Here is a 20,118-nt window from a genome sequence, read left to right as displayed (position 1 = left end):
GCTGAGATCTGTAGCAGTTCCTGGCATTAAAATTAGATCATCCATGTAATTTTGCTTACTACCGCTGCCTTGTACTACATATTGACTTGTCTTCATTCTCTAATGGAGACAAACTCTTTGCAAGGTGAATAATCAAAGTGGTGGTTTAAAAAAAAACAAAACAAAGTCGAACTTGTACTCAAATGAAATGTGAATTATTTGTTTCCTGCAACACCAGGTCCATGGGAATTAAGCTTTTGAGCTGATTCTGATCATGGTAGCGTATTCTAATCTGAGGTGGACATATTACTTTGTATAGTTATGAGAGGTCCAACTGAAGATTTGTCTGCCTCTCTCCATTGTTTGTTGAAACCTCTGTATTAGTTCAGATGCCATTGGCGGTCTATCCAAAGCCACCTTCTCTGTTTTGGCTGAACTGTACACAGAAAAATCAGTGTTGCTTCAGAGTATGCACAGAATAATGTGGTTTCTGACATTATATCTTACATTTCATCTGCTCTGGTAGACTGCTAGTCAGGAACTGATAACACTGTGGCAGAAAGTGACCTCATCTCTCAGAGGCAGTCAACACTTGAAAAGCTCAGTCGTTTGCTTATCCTGTCCCAGGAAGGTAGGTCTCACTATTTTAAATGCAACAGGAGGCATTCATGAGGAAAAAGAACTCAAACCCCTCTGAAACTGGGAGTACTGAGGACTAAACCTACTAGAAAAAGTTAGGGGTGAAAGTCGGGCGGGCGTTTGTAAGAACGCTTCTGATTTTGTGCCCAGTGAAGTATTGCGTTTTTTTCACAGTGTTGTGTCTTTTTCATGTATCATTGTCATCTTTGGAATGAAAGGAGAGGTGCAAACAAATCAGGACGTACAGTTCTCAGTGTACATGTAGTGGTCAGCAGTGAAGTTGGAATGGCTGAGACGTGGTACTGTGAGTTGGAAACCATCTGCCAAGCAATGTAAATATCTTGATTTTATCATTTGGAAAGCATGATCAATCTGATGTGGCTATAATTTTCAAAAGTTTTTTGTTGTTTTTTTTGTTTTGTTTTTAATATATACATATTTTAACTTTCTGGGTTGGTGCTTTCTGACCTAGTATTCAGCTTCACACACCAGAACCCAGCACATGTTCCAGTTTCACATCTCACTGGGTTTTTAGTGGTTACAGCCATTTTTACTGATAAGAAGAACTTTTCTTGTCTACCAAGGGTAACTACAGAGGGTTTAACTGGAATCGAATAACGACTTAAGTATCTATTAAGGATAGTATTGATGTAGGGAGCTATTTAATACTTATAATTAATTTGCAAAAAGAAAAGCAGGATCTGGCAAAGATGCATTGTAAAAAGAAAATGCTGACCTGGATGGGAGTGGAGGACTTCTGGGTTTTTTTCCTTTCTGGTAACTGATTTATTTATTTATTTATTTATTACGGTGCGTGTTCCTTGACCAGGGTAAGATGTGTGCCTCTATTCTATGGGTTTCTATGTTCTTCGGTTTAGCACATGGCTCTGGACAAGCAAGGCGTTCTTCCTTCTCCCTACTCTTGTCTAGCATGTTTGCAAGGGAATGGTTTGTTTTGTTTGCTTGTTTTAGTGTAGTTTTGGGAGAGCACTCTCGATGGTTCAAGCCATGACAAGGGATCTTGCACTAAGACTTCAGTTTCCAGCTTTGCTGCTGATGAGCATTAAAACATGAATGAACCACTCCTGCGAGCTTCGGTTTCCTGTGCTTTGAAAACTGAGTTAAAATTGGACCGTAAAGGTGAATTTGTGTTGTTAAAACTTTGGGTTCCTTGCCTCAGAAATGTTGTCGAGGTGCATCCTTGCTACTGCTTCGATATGTTATGGACTGAAAGCTGATTTAAAGTAGTGATGTCCTTTACCAAATGCTGAATGTTAGGTAATGGTACTTGAGTGACACAATAGGCATCCCAGTGATCCAAGAGTTTGCCTGCAGCACGTGTTTACTGATAGCAAACATTTAACTGAGATTGTAGTTTCATCTGTGGTTCTCTCTAACAGTGCAGTGGTGCCTTTGGCTTTCATTCATGCCCCAAATGCATTCGATTTTCTCATATAAAGCCTTACATCTTTCAATATAGTTTTGAGACCATCAGAGCAGAAAAGGCCCAGATGCATATACAAGGGTTTTCTAGCTTGAGAAGAAAAGAGTGTATTTTAAGATGATGCCTTAATTCATGTGCTTGAGGTGCTTCATTGTTTTTTTAATCATAGGTTGTTGGTACCAAATTAGCATTTGTAATAGGTTTAACATTAGTATTCAGGAAAAGTCTGGGTAGGAGGGGGTTGTTTTTGTTTTTTCAGTGGTTTCTGTTGTTCTTTTTCTCTTGAAGCTGGAACACAGAGGTGGTTTGATGTGTATGTTTACTGTAGCCGTGCACAACTTTAAAGAGCAAAAATAGGTGCAGCAGCATAACTGCTAGAACCGTTTCCTGACAAACAAGATGCTCTGGCTGGTGAACGAGGCTCTTGTTTCTGGTGTTGTGAATCTGATAATGCCGTCTGGATGTTAATTTGGACGTAACCACGGAGGCTGTAGGCTGGGCAGAGTTATTACCTCATTATCCATTGCTCAGGGTTAGCTGTAAGGGTTTGACCATCTGTGCTCACGCAGAGAGGAGGAGGGAAACGGACAATACAGTTTACGTATTTCAGTCTGATAGGGATCCTGATCAAGTCTGCGGCTCACAGCAGAATGACAGATCCCTCTGCTTTTCTGTCGTCTTTTCAGCTCTGAAGAGTGACAGCAGCTAATGCTCGATATAAAACATGCTTTTGTAAAGGCAGTCGGTTGGGTTGCTTTCTCTTTTGAAAGCAAACAGTGTTTCTGCATCCCAGTTTATCTGAAAAATTGAGAGTCTTGGCTCTCAAAAACACTTTAATCATACTCTGTCAAAAAAAACCTAAATGGAAATACTGTTATCCTGTCTTCAGATTTTGGATACAACGCTAGATGTAAATAACGAATCAGAAACCACTCTAGCATCAATCCCAGCACAAACAAGCCATAGCAGCATTTTGGCTGCTGCAGTTGCAACACCGCACACTGCTTTACACTGTTAGTGAGAAGGCAGAAGCCATACGGCGGCGTATCTAAGTTCGGTGCGGTCCATTTTGCTGTATTAACCCATAGGAAGCGTTTCTGTAACGCCTTGCTCCCTGTCCATCCTTTGGATTCAAAAGGTATTTGCTTAGCAAGGTGAAGGATGCCGTGTCTCGCAGAGGCTCCTGTTGCCAGCTGCCGGCCCAGGAGGAGAGCCCAGCAGGGTCCGGGGCTCCCAGCCCGCTGTGTGCGTGTCCCGGCGTGGGACGGCTTCCTGTTGGAACGGCAAAGCCAACAACCGTCAGGATGCTTGTCTGCCATGGAGGAGTGTCTGAGTTTGGGTGTGAGCTGGGTTTCCTGCCTTCCCGTGAATCGAGAATCATTTATTTTGGATCTCTGAGGGTTTCTTTCCCCGCTCCCGTTAGAGCCTCCCTCCCCTTCCTGCCGCCTCCAGCCGCACTGGGAAGGCGCTCTCTGGTCAAATCAGCTGCTGAAGAACAATGGCTTTTGCAGAAGTCATTTGCACACTTTGAGCTCAGCTGATGAAGGCATCCTTAGCTGTACTTGCTGCCTCAATAAACACAGCATCACACCTATCCTATTTGGGTGGATAGAAGTAAGTTTGGGCTCTGATATAGTGCAACAATAGAGACCGAAATGGCACGTGGGTCCTCTCTCTGCGTATCTGTAGTTCGTGTGCTGCTTGGGACGAAGGGACGGCCTTTTGTCTGCCTGGAAATGCCCCTTGCATGTTAGACAATGCTGGGGATAAGTGCAAGTCAGGTGTGCTGGGAGATGAGGCTTTACAAAGGCCATTCTGGGCACTGTAGGAGCTGGGGTCAGAGGTGTAATTCCCTAATATGCATTTTTAGCCTCTGAGATCATTTAGTACTTTACTGTATTGGAGCAGTTGCTGTTTCCTGCATTAAACAGCGTTGTATGCAGTGTGCCTGCCACAGCATTTGCAGCTGCTTAGCATGAGCCTGGGTCCTAAGACACGTGCCACTTAAAGCAAGTGACTGTGTCTATTGCCAAGAGCCTCAAATCCACTCACGGTTAGTGTGCCTTCTGCGCACTTAGCTCAGCTTAGTCTAGCTTGTTTACAAAGAGATAAGGCAATGCATGCACTGCTGGGACTGCGCTGACATAGGAAATGAGCCACTGGATCTGTCTCCGTTAACCAGATCCGTGCTCTCTTGCACAACATAGCGAGGAAAGGCTGGCTGTTGTGAACAGTGAGCCCTCACTTTGACAAGCGCCAGATGGTCCGACTTCTTTCAAATTCCTCCCGGTCCAGCTGCACCCCTTCCTAAAGTTTTGTTGTGGTTTTTTGGTTTTTTTTCTTCACTTGGAGTGTTCAGCAGCCCGGCCGGCTCTCCCCATCCCATGCCAGCCCCTGTCCCCTTTGTCCTGCCAGCAGTGCCAACAGGGGCACGCCGTCAGCTCGCGTGCGGCTGTGCCACAGCACAAAGGGGCCGGGAGCGTGTTCTTCCAAGCGCATGCTGCTGCCGGTCAGCGTGGGCACCGGGCCAGCTGGGGGAAAGCCAGAGCTATTCACATGTTAACGTGAAGCTGGTGGCACGGTACAGGCTTGTGTGATTTATTCCACCTTTAATGCAGTTAGCGTAGGTAAAAATTGCAGCGAAGCAGAGTTGATGCGTGCTCTGTGTGTCAGAGTTTGTGCTCTCCTCAAATACCTGTGCTGAGGCTTGTACTCCAGTAGGCCATCATCAGTGTGGTGGATCCTCTGTACGGCTTTGGATTTTCATCTGATAGAGAGGGCAGCTCTCCCTTTCTGTATTCAAATAACCCCTGCATAGTACAGCATGTAATAAATATGCTGAAGGTAAAGAAGATGCCCTGCTTTCAGGCAGCTGTGTGAAGGAATGTGGCAACATTGCTCCATTCCTGTTCCTTCTGGCAGTGAAGGCAGGAAGGCAAAAAAACCGCTTCTGGGTTGCGAAGGAGGTGGCAGTGATAAGTTCTGAAGCCTTTGTGCAACTTTTTAATGAAGGCCAGTACAGAGAATGGGGCTGGTATACGCTCTCACAAGCTAATGCTGTAACTGTTCACATCTGCAGCTTCCCTGTTGCTGCTGCTTTTCACTTTCTTGTAGTATTAGAGAGTGGAGAGCTTAGCCAAAGCGCACGGCTCTCTCACATCAAGGACTGTACGGAAGGAGAACTGTGCCAGCTAGGAAAGGAGACAACGGATGGGTAGCAGGCAGAGATCCAAGTGGCGGTGCCAGGACACTGAACAACATGATAGCACTGGTCTCGGTGCGTTGGCCCCTTGGCTTTCAGTGCTGTTCCAACACTGCAGCTCCTGGAAGAGAAATTGAGTGTTTATGGAGAGACTCTGACAGGCATGAAGAAGTGCACATGCAGGAGCTTGAGGAGATTTGTTTGAGAGTTTAGCAGGTGGAGAGGGGTCAGCGCCTGCCGTGGGCAGATCAGAAACAAGAGTCTGAATGTGAGATGGAAGGGAGAGAGGCTGTGAATAGCCTTCAGCATAGCTCCTGAGGGAAAGGAGGGCTGCGAAAGGCTGAAGGTGATCTGCAATACAGCCAAAACATGCCAAGAGAAACACACCGCCTCTTTGCAACGCATTTATGGCCTCAAATTGCACCAGGGTAAGTTTAGGTTGGATATGAGGAAAAACTTCATTACAGAAAGGGTTGTTAAGCACCAGGATAGGCTCCCCAGGGAGGTGGTTGAGTCACCATCCCTGGATGTGTCTAAAAACCGCTTGGATGTGGTGCTCAGGGACATGATTTAGGGGAGGGTTGTTAGAGTTAGGGTAGTATGGTTAGGTTGCGGATGGACCCGATGATCTTTAAAGTCTTTTCCAACCTGAGCAATTCTGTGATTTAGGGTGGGTGTAGTGGGGCTGGACTGCATGGCAAGGCAAATCAGAAGAATGCTGCGTTGTGTTCCCTCTGTGTTGTCAAAGGTGGAGGAAGCTTCTCCAGACATACACTTTGGTGTACGTGCTTAAGTGCTCTTCTGGGGACTTCCAGAATTCTGCCTTTTTAGACATGAGTGAATGAAGTATTTTAAAACAGAATAACAGTGCTAGAATAGAAGCAAGTTGATGTACCATGTATGCATGGTGGATTTGGAAATTCTTACAGGCTCATATTTGCTGGGATAAATAATTTTCCTGAGTTCCCTTGAGGGAGTGAAGGATGAAAAACAGGAGCGTTGTCTCTGAATGGTACGTTTGGGGACAACAAAATGAAGAATCCCTAAAAAGGTGTACTCAATGCGTTTGCAGCTTCACAGGTGCAGTAGTCAATTTGTATGTGCAGCTGAAAAATTACACTTCCTTACATTCTTAGCTTCCTTTTAATAGAACTTGCAGTGTACGGTATGGCGCTTCTTTGCTTGTGGGAATCAGAGTTATTAAGGTATCTCTTCTTCATTTATGTGTATGCATAAACTATTGGGATTTAAGAAATGTACTGTGTGCTGTGTGTAATAAGCATTGCTCGAGTTGAACGTGTCGGCAGAGAGGGAGCTGAGGCATGTCACAGAGACTTCATTTTGGTGCCATGTCTGCCTTAGAGTCATAGAATCACAAATATCGGGAAAGACCCACAGGATCATCCAGTCCAACCATTCACCCATCACCGATGGTTCTCACTAAACCATGTCCCTCCACACAACGTCCAAACGTTCCTTGAACTGCAGCCTCCACCTCTGTCTGATCCTGTTTCTGCAGAACTGGAATAATGTGCCAAAACAGAGTTTAATTAGAGATCAATATTCAGACTGTCTTCATAGCAGTGGAGGTTACCATACCTATATTCTGCATTGCTGACTCCTCTAAGGGTGCCCTGGTTCTTGTCAGTGCTACATTACAAAATATTATTCCAGCCCATCGAAGTGTGTAGAGTAATGGAGTCAGGTTATAAGTACTCTTCACACTTAGTAACTGGATAGCCAGATGGTCATGGCGTGTTTAGTCCAAGGGCTTGTGACAGACAAGCCTTGGCCTGAGACTTAGATGCGGATATCTTGGGGGAAAGACAGCACTTTGCTTGAGCTGAAGTCCTACATCAATCATATATAGTCAAGCTATATTGGTTACATCTTAAGCTACGCTACCATGAAGATAAACGTAAACTGTAAGGTTGCAACAGTAGGTGCATGGTGGGGAAAAAGCAACCAGATGTGTAAGGGAAGGGAACTTTGAGAAGCAGCAGCAGCTAGTGACACACAAAATAGAGATTGATATGGGGGAAAAAGTAGAAAACAGGCCAAGTCTGAAAGTGAAATATAACCCAGTGAGTGCCAGGCACCAGACTCCGATTCCAAGGTAGGTGTGTGCTGTCTGCCTGTGGAAATGTGACTGAGTTCTTACTGTCAAGATGTGAATTACATGCAGGGTGCTTCTGCCTGCTGGAGCAATTAACGATGACTGTTAATTAAACTACCTGACTAGTGGGAGGGAAACTGAAATGTATGTATTTTCTGCTGTTTTAGATGGTATATGCTTGCATGAGAAGGAGCTCTGCCTCTGTTACAGCAGTGAATTACAGTCCCAAAAGAACTGTGTTTTTTCCTATGTGAGTTAAACTGTAGTTGTTTGTTGCAATTTTGCCCATGTTGTTCTTATTTTAGACTTCTGGAAAACCATAGTCATTGTTGAACCCCAGGCTGGGTGTTTTGTGCTGCATGACTCGTGTTTGTTTGGGGACACGGGACAGGCAGAAGGGCAACTGGCGGTATTTATTGTGCGTTCTGCTTCAGAGTGGTCAGGAATTCGGTGGAGTTTGTCTTGTTTTTTTTTTCCTAGTTCCACATTCAGATGATTGGTGCCACTCAGCCAAGGCCGTAGTCTATCTCAGCTGGGAGTAGCCAGCACAGCCCTCATAACATAGCCAACTGAGCCATTGTTTTGTCTATTGTTCGTGCTGCCTGGCGTTCAGATAGCATAATTCTCTGAGAATTCAGCATGAAGGGGGATTGTTTATGCAAAGATGGTGGTGATGGATACTAAAACAATGAATGGTCAGTGATATAGTTTATAGTTTAGTGAAGGTCCGACATCCTTCTAGAAAACTGCACATGGAGGGTGTTTCATGTCTGCTGGTATGTGACTGATAGGTCCTGGGTGTTATTCAGGGAGCAGTCAAATCTGGTTAGGATGGGAGCACATACATCCCCTTGGTTTGCTTAGCCGGAGTACTGCAAAGGGGGAGCAGCAGCTGCAGGTTTCTGTCAAAGCTTGAGAAGATGTGGTAGAATCAACCACGAACGCGTGCTAATGCAGCCGCTCTGCTGATGGGAAACCGAGCCGGGGCCACAGAGTTGCAAGAGTCAGGGTTAACAGGGCAAGCCTGGAGTAGAGCAGAGGGCAGAGTCACCTGGAGCCAGCCTTGGTCCTCGGCTGCCATCCGAGCTGTCTTGCTGTGTCACTTTGAGAAACGGTGGCAGTTAGTGAATTCATCCCAGATGATTCCACCAGGCTTTCCTCCCCCGGCTGTCATTCAAGCTGTCTGAAGAAATTCCCTCTGTGGAACTTCACCTAGCAGCTCTGATCCTTGGGTCGCACCACTGTTCCACTTCTAAGAGTGCAAAGAAACTTGTGTATTTTGCAAGCGCAGGTTTAGAGCTTGACAGAACCAGGCTGGTAAGTGAAGAAAAGACTGCCATAAGATTTGTAGCAGAATAAGCTATACTTTAATAGTAGAGAGTTGCAGAACACGAGGTCAGCCAAGCCAGTGTGAAGCGTAACAGAAGGCCTGCTCTGTGTGGTGGTGGGCTCAGGAGAGCACCCGAGCCAGGAGCTGTGCGGCCTGTGGTGGTGGGAGGCGGCCTGTGGTGGTGGGAGGCGGCCTGTGGTGGTGGGAGGCGGCCTGTTTCAAAGCCCCATTTGCTGTCTGGCTTAACATTTTTGTTCCTGGTGATAAATGGAAGGCTTCTATATCACCATTGTGTTGTGACTCAGTGAGGGGGGAGGGGAGAACTTATTCGCCATAAAAGTTTCTTTTGGCTTGGGGACAAAAGGAAAAAGAGCAGTTTGCTGGCTCTGCTTAGCAGATAGGGAGCCAGTAACTGATCAGCTTATTAATACAGAGGGTTTCAAATAATACAGCCAGCCAAAAAAAAAAAAAAAAAAAAAAAAGAGCATTTAAAAATGCTTTAAAAGAAACAAAAGAGAGGGCAAATTACTTCTATGTTGGCCTTTAATTAACAGTAGTTCTTGCGCTGGCTGCTTACATTTTAGAAGCTGCTTTGGCTTATTGAAGTATCCTTTTCTTTTTCTCCAAGGAAAGAGGTCCTGATGGCAGTGGGAAATAAGCTTGCACATACACACAGCTTTACGTGCATGTGCTTTTCCTAACTGGGAGCTGCAGTCTGGTTTTGAGCAGCCTGCTGTCTTCCGTTGCTTTTCTGGTGACGAGTTAGAAAGAAAAGGCAAACGGCGTGTTTTTGTTTCAGTGTGTTTTTATTTCAGATTTCCTTCAGTTAGCACTGGGGAACGTGCTGCTAGATGCACTACGGAGAGTTTATTGCCCTGTGATTGCAGCTCATCAGCGACAAACAACCTTTCCTTAACACACTGTGAAGTAGGAGGGAGCGTTTGTTCTGTACTTGCTGGCTATTTGTATCCCGCTCCATTTGTGCAGTCTGAGTTGCCCACAAAACAATTCTTCTCTCACTCATGGGAAAACCCACGGAAATGCATCTTGTCAGCAGATAAAGCCCATGATTCTTTACATCTGATTCCTTCTGGCTGCGAAGATCGGAAGAAATCCTATTCGGTTACAGTGGCCGTGCTGAATTAGAGCTGGCTGGAGTGGCTCTTCCCTGTCCTCAGGGGTGGCTGCTGCTCCTCGCGTGGTGATGAGATGTCACAGAGCGGGCTGACAAATGGAGACAGCACTGACTTTCCTGTCAGCCTGGAAGACTGATCCCTGAGCTCCAAATACCAGCAAGTGTGCAGACTGTTTGACGAGCTGAAACTCCTCGAAAACCGGGTGGTAAATTCCAGTTGTGATGCATTGCAAATAGGCAGGCTTTAGCCTTTAGGGAAGTGAATGCATTAAGTATTGATGAACTTACATGGTACTAGCTTAAGCTGCACCAGCTAGGAAGCAAAGCAAGAGGTCTGAAGAGGCTTAGTAAATGCTGTGTCGTCTTCTCCCCTGCCAAGTGTGCGGCACTCAGCTGTTGCCCTCTGGATTTCCAGTGTCACCATAAGCAGCCCAGGCCCCTTGTTCCATTCTGCTTTTTCTGGGCTGAGTCCCTCCAACGTGCCCAGATATGCTTTTGGTTTCCCAGACAAACTTCCTTTGCCTTCCCCAACTGCCCACTCCTCAGCCTTTCTCTGTGAGCGTCTTTTTAACACTGTACCTGCGTTCCGCTTGAGCTTCCTGTCAAGCTATCCTTTGTCTCCTCTGTACCTCATATATACCTCGTAACAAGTTTAGGAAAACAAAACAGAGCCACTGTCCCCAGGGCATGACCTACACATCCGCTCCTCTGCAACAGACCCACCTCCACTTCCTCCAGGTTAAAATTTTGGCCTTTAATTCTGGCATATTTTGTGGCAGTGGCTTGGCCACAGCCCGTAGCTGTAAGACCAGTGAGCTGATTGTGTTATCTCTTCCTGAAGATGCTGGGTGTGTTTCTGGGCATCTCAAAAGGCTATTGTTGGGTCTCGCATCATGTCACTTCGAAATTTTTGTGACATATTTTTTCCTGCCTTTGCTTTTCCCCATGCAGAATGCAGCAGCAGCAATAAATGCATATAGGTTTTTCATCCTTATTCTTTGAACGTGTGATTCCTGTTGCTTGAATGCCTTCACTGGGTGCTCCCTTTGCTATTCGTGCCGGGCACAGAATAATTGCTTTTATGGCTAAGGTCCTTCCCAGCCTTGTCCTCGTCATCTCGCTTAAATACCTGAAGTCTGTCCCCTCCGTCTGCTGACCCACCTTGCAGGCTGCACTCCTCGCTTGCTGCACCTCCCTTGGCACAGCCCAGGCCTTCCTCGTTGGTGGGGAGCTCAGAGCTACTGCTGCCTGGGCTGCTGGTGGTGCACGTGGCTGTGGAAATGCCGGCAGTAATTGGCGAGCTGAGGCGGGCTGCGAGGAGCCAAGTGCCCGGTGACAATTACTGCACGTGTCCTCCAGCATCATGAGCAGCACCCTTTGGTCTCTGCTTTCAGGGGGCTGCGGTGCCTTAATTGGAGTGCTTTGCTGCGAGCGTGTCTCACTTGGCTTCTTGTCTGATTCCCCCTTAGTGGGGAGGTGGGGGAAGGCTCCTCTTTGTTGAGGTGGCTGTTTATTGTTAAATCCTATTGAAATGGGTGTCATTTGTCATGTCTTCTCCTAGGATTGACTGGCTGCCTTCCCCCCCCACCCCCCCTCTTAAATGTAGGAGCTGTTAGGAGAGAAATAATACAAGGTACATTACAAGGTACATGTAGTATTAGCTGCAAGTTAGAAGTAGGCTTCAGTATTCCTGACAAGCTGTAGATCTTAAGGCTTTCAAATCAAAAATGTGCATTTCACACTGACCAGCATAGAGAATGATGTATTTCTGGAATATCTGAAGAGTGATGTTATATTGATAGACCACTCAGGCTAAACGCGTATAGACACTTTTCTTGTATGTATGTAATTTGGCAATGAATTTGTTCTTTGAGATTCGGTAGATCTTACATAGCAGTGACTGACAGGAGGCACAGTGTGGCACGCTGGGTGGGTTCCTGCAGTGTGCTTCCATCCTGACTTGCAGTACGGACAGTGGGAATAGCTGACGGTGCTCCTAAGTGGCAACTCCAACTTCTTTAGAGTCTTCAAAGCGTGGTCAGCAAGAATAGAGTCCGTGAGCAAGAGACTGATGCTCCAGCAGGGCAGACGGGGCTGTTGTGTCAGAGACACAGCTAGTGTGAGCAGCAGTGTTGTAATGCTGGCCCCTAACAAGCTGTACAAAACGCGGATCGGGTTTACACGTGGACAAGTAGTGCATTGCATAAAAGATACCAGAAGCTCCCCTCGCAGGAGTGTTTCAGTGTGAAGGGCTATAAAGCAGAAAAACAGCAGGGATAAAAACTCCAGGGCAGACAGTAAAGCTGCAGCAGTAAGTGGTGTGCTGTCAGCCTGCAGATCAAAGCAGTGACAGTAAGTGTGGCATCTCGAGCAGAGTGTGAAGAGCCAGCAAAGTCAGCCAGAAGGGCAGTGATGGTCCCATCCGTCTGCTCACGTAAACAGCTTGGAAATGGCACAGGACACAGCTTGCAGGAGTGAGCCTGTGAGGGCTCCAAGCAACAGCCTTTTGGTTTGGAGTTGTTCTGTTTTCAGAAGTATTCACTGGAAAGGCTGTCTGGAGTTCTAACACAGGATTTCATTCTAGAAGTCAGTATGGTGACCCTTTTTTATGGCTTCTTTTATGCTTTCCAGTAGCTATCTTCAAGCTGGGATGTAGTTACAGTGGCCTGCCAGCACCATCTCGTTGTCATCTCATCCTTTAATTACTAGGCTGGACAGGTCGCTGTTTGGTGGGAGGCTGCTAATACAGCTAATGATAGGAGGAGAGGGTGGAGTGATAATTTTACTGAAAAGCATGTCAGTCGTACCAAGTGTAACATCTGTGTGCCTGCAGCTTAAATGCCTGGTGTCCATGTCCACTTGTAGCATTGACTTCACCATGGCAAACAGGAAACAGATAGTTTACACAGTTTTTTCTAAGAGGTACAGAATAAAGCTACACTTGCATGCTGTTTCTAAGAGAGGTACAGAATAAAGCTACACTTGCATGCTGCTGAGCTTGGGCTGATCTGGAGCTTGAAGCAGTTTCAGTGTTACTTACGCAGTCCAGTGGCACAATATGCAAGTTAGGGTAACCAGCCAAGATCCTGAGCTGTCCTCCCTGCGTGGCCCTGCGCTGTTATAGGGCTAGAGGGAATGGCTTCAAGCTGTGCCAGGGAAGGTTCAGGCTGGACGTCAGGAAATACTGCTTCTCTGAAAGGGTGGTCAGGCACTGGAATGGGCTGCCCAGAGAGGTGGTGGAGTCACCGATCCTGGAGGTGTTCAAGGATCGTTTGGATGTTGTGTTGAGGGACGTGGTTTAGTGAGAACCATTGGTGATGGGTGGGTGGTTGGGCTGGGTGATCCTGTGGGTCTTTTCCAACCTTAGCGATTCTATGGTTCTGTATTTGCTGCGCTTCTGCTGTACGGGTGGCTGAAGCAGCAGCTAGCCCAGGATGCTCTCCCTAGAAAAAGCATGTAAATGATCACGTCCAACCCAGCTCCAGGTGCAGTAATTGCATTTTGCTCAACTGAATTTTCTCTCTAGTGTCAATTTGCAACTCCCATCCTATTGTGCACCATGTTTCCACGTGCTGATAAACAGCTGCTGTATATCCTCCTTCTGTTCATGGACGATTCACTTGAGTGAATGAAACTGTGTATGGTTTCCAAAGCTCTTTGGGATCGCTCAGCGTACGGAGCTTCTTTTATCTAGAAGGTATTAATGTTAATGTGATGCCTAGCATCGAGAAGGGTTTTTTCAGAAAACAAATGAGAATATCAGGTTGCCACTACTAGAGTGCAGAAGCTAGTTGAAAAGAGCTTGAAACAAGAAGTTAACATAAAGTAATCCGTTGACTTTCAGCACAAGAAAAACTAGCTTCTCTCTCAGTGTTTGGTTATGAACAGCTCTGTTCTATCCCATTGTGAGGATCTGATCTGGGGAAAAAAAAGAATTGAGAACCTAATTGTTTTCTCCATGCCTGTAGGGTGTTCCTTCTTCCATCATTTTCATACTACTGAATGTGATTGGATGCTGTGTGAAGAAAAGCATTACACAGAATGGGTCACACCCTTATAGTGAACGGGGGGAGAAAGGAGGGGAAGGAGAGAAGGGGGTAAAATGCTTAAATGATAAGGGGTGATTATTTATGCAGGCTAGAGAAACAGCATGGAGAGGGGAAGCAAACTCAGAGCAAGTCATGCTAGTAGAGTGAAGTACAAGGCTTTTGTAGGGAAACTAGAGACCAAGATGGATAAAAAGAACTTTTTTCTTTCCCCAAGAAGAAAGCAATTTCTTCCAGAATTATATTAGGAAATCCACTTGAGAGCTGATGAGCCTGAATAGCTCAGGAGGCTCAAGGGACAATCAAGAAGAGAAAATGAGAACGTAAAATATTTTTTACGCTGGTCTTCCGTACAGAGGATATCTCCTGAGCTTAACATTACTTTTGGTGCAGGTAAAGAGTTGGCAGGAGGAGAGAGACTTACTTTTAGTAGGATCTCATTGCATCACATGATTTAGCAGACAATAATGAAAGTATGGAGAATTGCACTCCGCTTGCGGTTTTGCCCCATTACACCCTGATCTATGCTTCATTTTCTCAGTCTTCAGAATGGAACCTCTCTTTAATGGCTTTCTTTTTTAAAGCATTTTGAGGTTGGGCAATATGTATGTGTAAATGTAGGACTATTAGCAGTTTTAATGTTTGTACTATTAATGTGTGAAGTTGGTAGTTAACTTCTTTAGTATTAGCTGAATTACCTCCAGAAAAAAAAAAGAAAAAAAGAAAAAAAAAAAACAGCAAGTAAATGTGTTTTAATTTATCATTATGAGAAGAATCTGAAGGATTGCCACAGTTCTTTTGGGGGTGGGAAAGACGATAAGGGTGATCCAGGGAGTTATAATCTAAAGGCCCTCATTTAAGTACCTAAGAAAATTGTTGAGAGAGTCATTATAGACGTCATTCAAAAGTTACAGAGGCACAAGCCACCGTAGCCTTATGTAATTAGATGGTGATGCCCACAGATAAAGTGAAACCAGGCGTATAACAAATAGCTGGTTGTCCAAGTGTTTGTGGTATAGGTGTGTGCAAGCTCCTTCAAGAGGCTCAGTGGTAAAACTGTCTTCTTTGCACAAAAAAAAAGTTGACAGTGATTATGTCTAGATCTGATCCATGCTCAGAAAATAGCCTTTTAGGGTAGGCACAAGTTAAAACCAGTGTCTTCTGGTGGTATTTTGTGTCGTGCTGTGCTGCTTCTAGATGCAGTTTTATTTAGTTGAACCTTCTGGTTTGGGTAGTGACCATTGGCAGTTGAGTGCCAAAAGGATGCAGAGTCGATCCTCCACATCTCCTGTGTTATAACCTAACTGTATCTCATAGGCAATGGTCAAGTGTGTGTGTTTGGCTTATTTTTCAGCTGAAGATCTCCTTGCATAAAAGCAGATGATAGATTTGCTGTCTGTTGATGTGTTCAGCCATGGCTGGGAGGAATGAGGAACAGGAGATGGCAAGAGAAGTCAGGCGCTCCTGTTCTGGTGGCTGTGAGCTAGCCAAGGGTTTTATGCCCTGTGCCCAAAGCATGACTTGTAAATCTCTTAAATATTCAGTGTGCTGTGTGTGCGTGTGTTGTCACACTTGTAAGACTTGTTCCAAAAACTAGAGCATTTCTAAAGTTTGTGTGCAGCTCATAAGAAAGGACCTGTAGCAAGATTCCTTCTGTTTGGCATGCTTTTCCCTGCCTGTTACAGTGGGGTTGCTCTGGATGTGAGCTCGTCCATGGATCTGATTTTTGTCTTAAGGCAAGAAATGGGGACTTACAGGCACAATTGAAGCCATGCCTCCAAATGTGAGAAGCTCATGCATTCAGAAACTGTTTTAGTGAACACTCTTGAATATAAAGGAGATGCACTGGGGAAACACAGCAGGAATTCTTTATATTCTGCAGCTCCCCAGTCTGCTTCTTATGCTTGTGCAGCAAATCCCATTGGCCAGCTACTCTCAGGCTATTTTTTTTTCTATGGGAGCAGTCACTTTGGTTTATCCCCTGGTTGCCATGGCTTCTGCTTTAACTTTATTGCCCCTGTAGACTTGTTGGAGTGGGCCTTCAAAGCAAAACTTGCCATTTTACAGAAAGGCACCTGGCAGTAAGTGAGGAGAGGCTTAGTGTGGGAAATGTAAATCCAAGAGAAGGAGCGGTAGTTCAAACAACTCCAGCCAAGGACGTTTGATGACGATATGCCCTGTTTGCTGGTGTAGGGAGGGCACGCGCTGCACTTCTCCTGGGACTGAGGAATACAGCGTTGTGTTTTAGGCTACTGCATGGCTGAACTGGCAAATACAGGCTGTGTTAATTAGCGTGGCAGTGAAATGCAGTCTGCCAGAACTCAGTGCGTACAGCCATGCTGCAGCAGCAGGATTGGCTCCAGGGCTCTGGGGACGTGCTCTGCAAGGGCACAGGGTGCTCCCTTGCCAGGCAGCAGTGTGTGTATGCGAACGTCTGGCTTCATCTACCTCCACCCAAGCACTGAAATGGGCCTCAGAGCAAGGAGGTGCCTGTTAGCACGGCAGCCGGGGACGATAGGTAGCCCACAGCACTTCTCTGTGTTACTGCCTCAACTGCTGCGGTCTCAGTTTGCAGCTTCATTTTGATCACCTTCTCATGTGTGAGTTTGTGCACGTGTGTGTTCGTTCCCAGTGGAGGGGGGAAATATTGTGTAGCACTGAAAACAAACTGAAGTGACTTAGGAAAAGGGTTTTGGAAGCAATTCCATTTCACCGTTGTTCCTTATAAGCCTATCATGGTGGTCTTAAATTCTGGGTGATGCACAGCCAGCTAATGAACAGCACTAAAATTAAAATGAAAAATGAAGGGTGGGGTGCTGTGCCCTTCAGTTCTGAACAGCTATTTTGCAGTCTGTAAATGCTTTAATGAGTGGGGGGCTCTGTTGTTGCTGGTAGTCAAAAGGAGAAGGCAGATAGGCTGACAGAAGTGGCTCTCTAGAGTAAGTGTGCAACTATGGGACTTTAAGTTTTTGAAACCAGAGTAATAGCAAGTAGTAAAAGTTACTGTGTAGATTGTGCTTTGTCCAAACTTGCCTGCCAGTTGGCCTTTAGTACTGCGTTAGAGCTGGCTGTTTCTGTGCAAGGAATCTCCAGTAACAGAAGTTGACTGTTAGCACAGTGAAACAGTGGTGGTTCTCAGAACAAGAAGGCGTTCTGAAAAAAAGATCTCCCCCCCCCCCCCCATTTCTAATGTATTTCCACGATGGCGACAAATAAATGTTCATTGTACAAACAGCAAGTGTGACATAGCAAGAAGAAACAGGGAACGTGGTTCTTAAAGGAGGAAGAAAAGCGTATGCCTAATGAGATCCGACTCATGTCGGAGTTTTGCCTGGTTAGAGCTAGAAAGCTGAGAAGCATTGTGTTCCAAGCTACTTAGCTCAGCTCTATCTTGTTCTTCTCTTCACGATTCATATTCAGATTCACCTGGGAAGTAAATGAAGTGTGATTTTGAAGCGCTAGGCTAAATTCCTCCTGGTATAATGGCGGTGGAATCGTGCCCACGATGAATTCGGTCCAGGCTTTCTATACTTATTGAGAGAGAAATCGGAATCTAACTGAGAAGGGAAGCGTGGAAAAAAAATCCTTATCTGAAATAGCACCGCATCACCAGCAGCCTTTCCGAAGCATTTCTACTTGTCTTTCCTCCCAACGTTTTGTGCTGATTACATTTGTGTTAATTACAGGCATTGCTTTTTTCTTCCCTGCAAGTGAACCATTGCAGGGGTAATGTATTTGTACAGAAATATACTTACTGTATAAGGACTTCAGTTATGATGCCGTTTAATGAAAAAGCTAAGCATTGCTTACAGCCATGCATGTGTGCTGCTTAATCAGATCTTTAACATCCGTAAATAGAAAGAAAATAATCTGGATTGCTAGATTTGCTTTCCAAATGGGGACTTTTTTATATGGGATATGCATGGAACCAACAGCAACAAGTTCAGAGAGCTTCTCCTGTCTTCTCTAAGAGAGCACCTGGTAACTGTGCTGTGCTATAACCAATGGGGCATGTCATTTAGATTCTTGGTTTATCAGGTGGCAGAAAAAATACAACTGTATCTCCCTGGAGGGTGCTTTGGACATCTGGACTAAGTTAAGTCACTCGTACCTGTGTAAGTCTGTACCCACAGAGACCTGCACAGGGTTGCTTCGGAGCTGCTAGAGTGAGATGGGAAGAGCCAAACCACTGGGCTGCACTGAGGAACTGTTGGAGTTGATTCTCCACGCATGAAGTCTGTTTTGTAACTTGTTACCTCCACGCAGGTCAGCCAGGTAATGGCACGTAGTGGTACACGAGGAGCTCTGCGCACCACTGCAGGCTGGCAGCTCAGTGTGTGTTTTCCCTGGGCTGGTGAGTGCATGCAGAGGGCAGGCACACCGGGACAAAGCTGGGGGTGTGGGCATCTGCCCTGGCCTGGCAGTCCTGGCCTCACCACACTTGGTGAAAGCTGTGTCCTCCTGGCAGGTCAGACTGCACTCACAAGCGTGAGCAGTCCTTCAGCCAGAAAAAATAACCCACGCCAAGAAACTATGAAAACCAGCAGAGTAAACCTAGGCTTCTAACATAAAATGTTAGAGTAGTAGAGTCTCATGTATCTTTACCACTTCAAAAGCAAAGCATTCATACTGCTACTTGAGTAACTGCACGTAATGGAAATTGCATCTGCTAATAAGAACTTAGTCATGCAAGGAGCTGATGGTTTGGGGAACCTCTTAGTAGTAAGACTTAAGCTAGCATCCAGTTTTGTGAAGCTGGATCAAGATATTCTTGTTCTGCAGCAGAGGTGCCCACAGTTGCTGTTCTTCAGGATCAGCAGCTGTGCTTTGGTTTCACATCCTACCTTAATAGGAATTAACATTCAAGTCCAGGCAGGTCCTTTCATCGGAGGAAACAGACTAAGTTAAAGTAGACGTAAAACTGACTATTTGCAGTATACGATTAAACCCGAAGTTAAGTTTGACATAAATAACACACATGTGCAGATCTTCCTGTTATAGAAAGTTCGTAAGATGTATCAACAGAAAGTGGAAGCATTGGTCTCCCAGCTTTGCCTATGGAAGGACAGAGCTTCACGTCTCAGCCTGGTCCCAGCCCTACCCAGGCTCCTCCATGACCCCAGCCAAGGCCTGCCAGCGGGCGCAGCTCCAGCGCAGTGCTTCTGGGTGCAGCACCCACAGACGCACAGGGCTGTGACTCCTGCAGCTGTCCCCTCTCTGCTGCCAGCTCCCCCACAGTCGGCCCCGTGCCTCGCTGTCCCTGAGGGGGCAGGTGGCTGCCCTGCAGCAGCCATTCACCTCTCTTGCTGCAACGTTCCCTCCCTCTGTAACGGCACCAGGGTGAGCTGCAGTGCTGCTCTGGACTTGTTCTGGCCAGTTTACGCAGCCAGCCTTTTCCTAGAGATGCGTTCCTGTGGCTGCCTGAAGCTTCACAGGAGGAAAAACCCTCTTGAGCTCTCCCCGCATCCCCAAGCTGTTCGTAGGCAAAGGTCAGATCATCTTCTCTTGGCTGTTCCCTCGTCTCGCGTTCTCTCTTCTGGCACAGCACGGGAGGAAAGAAACACCTTTTAGTTGAGTGTGTGAACTCAGTGTGTGTTTATGAGGGAAGCTGTAGAATGAGAAAGGGCAGGATATGTCTCCCTAACTTGGAAAAAAGAAAACAGTTCAGTGTTGTGCTGCTCACAAAGCTGTTAACAGAGGTTGCCTGTGAGGGTGCAGATGTCTGAAGGGTTGTTTGCATGCTGTGGGCCGGCACTGGGGGAGAGCGGCCTTGCCCTCGACTCCTTGTTGTTTGGGAGCATTAAGATGAAGATAAAGCTCCCCTCCTTCTTCTGTGCTAAGGGTGTTCTTTCGGTTTGTGTTCAGTGCAACTGCTTACCCTCTGCTCGTGATGGCTCGTGAAAATTCATGCCTACAGAAAAAATGAAGCTAGTGACTCAGCAGGCCTTACTCGTACCGATGACTGGGAAGATTATGTATCATGTTCACAAGCTCCATGTGAATAAGCTGCTCGAGAGGGATCTGTATCCCAGCGTTAGGCTGCTGGGTGTTTCAGGCCAACCACACTCGAGTAGCTGGAAATGCTCGCTGAGCGGTGTTGCTGAGGAAGGTCAGGCAGGGTTGATGAATGAGTATTGTTAAAGTGGAGACAGCCATGTTCCTTGGGAAGAAAGTTGCTGTGAATCACAAGTGTGGAAGTGACATACAGATGCACAGTGCTGGGCCAT

At 46.1% G+C, this 20,118-nt stretch overlaps 1 protein-coding gene across 5 annotated transcripts in view; it reads left to right on the top strand.

The window, feature by feature from the left end:
- MAML3 (mastermind like transcriptional coactivator 3) overlaps positions 1 to 20,118 on the top strand; it is a 253,271-nt gene that overhangs the window by 78,535 nt on the left and 154,618 nt on the right. The gene's annotated exons all lie outside the window — the stretch shown is intronic.

Source organism: Gallus gallus, chromosome 4 (genome assembly GCF_016699485.2).
Source record: "Gallus gallus isolate bGalGal1 chromosome 4, bGalGal1.mat.broiler.GRCg7b, whole genome shotgun sequence".
Taxonomy (NCBI): domain Eukaryota; kingdom Metazoa; phylum Chordata; class Aves; order Galliformes; family Phasianidae; genus Gallus; species Gallus gallus.
This window is presented reverse-complemented; position numbering and strand designations above follow the sequence as displayed.